Here is a 366-nt window from a genome sequence, read left to right as displayed (position 1 = left end):
TTTGTTTCTGCTGAGCAAAAATCCGATGGGGATGTGGAGTTACTGTCCGCCGGGACTGCGTGGGCAGCAAGTCCATCTCCCTCTTCCTGGGGGGGTTTCTGTCCACCCTGACAGAGCTGACTGGCGCTCGGGGAGGTCTGGTGCCCGGGGTCCCTGTGCAGGGCAGGAACCGTGTAAATACTGGGTGGTATCGCAGAGAAGTATGTCTATACTATTTCCTGATTAAATCACTGAAGGATGAATGCACCAGTCAGTAAACACATGATGGGAGTGGGTGGAACTGCTTGGGTAGCCATGGAAGAAATGAGACAAGTAATGATTTCTCCATAGGGGAATACCAGAGCAGTGTCCTCCTCCTCCAGCCGT

At 53.0% G+C, this 366-nt stretch overlaps 1 protein-coding gene across 1 annotated transcript in view; it reads left to right on the top strand.

Annotated features, from left to right (window-relative positions):
- CBFA2T2 (core-binding factor, runt domain, alpha subunit 2; translocated to, 2) overlaps positions 1–366 on the top strand; it is a 26062-nt gene that overhangs the window by 23988 nt on the left and 1708 nt on the right.

The sequence above is a fragment of the Cariama cristata genome, unplaced genomic scaffold (assembly GCF_000690535.1).
Source record: "Cariama cristata isolate BGI_N322 unplaced genomic scaffold, ASM69053v1 scaffold12078, whole genome shotgun sequence".
In the NCBI taxonomy this organism is placed as follows: domain Eukaryota; kingdom Metazoa; phylum Chordata; class Aves; order Cariamiformes; family Cariamidae; genus Cariama; species Cariama cristata.
The sequence above is the reverse complement of the archived record's forward strand: the minus strand, read 5'-3'. Positions and strand labels throughout refer to the sequence as shown.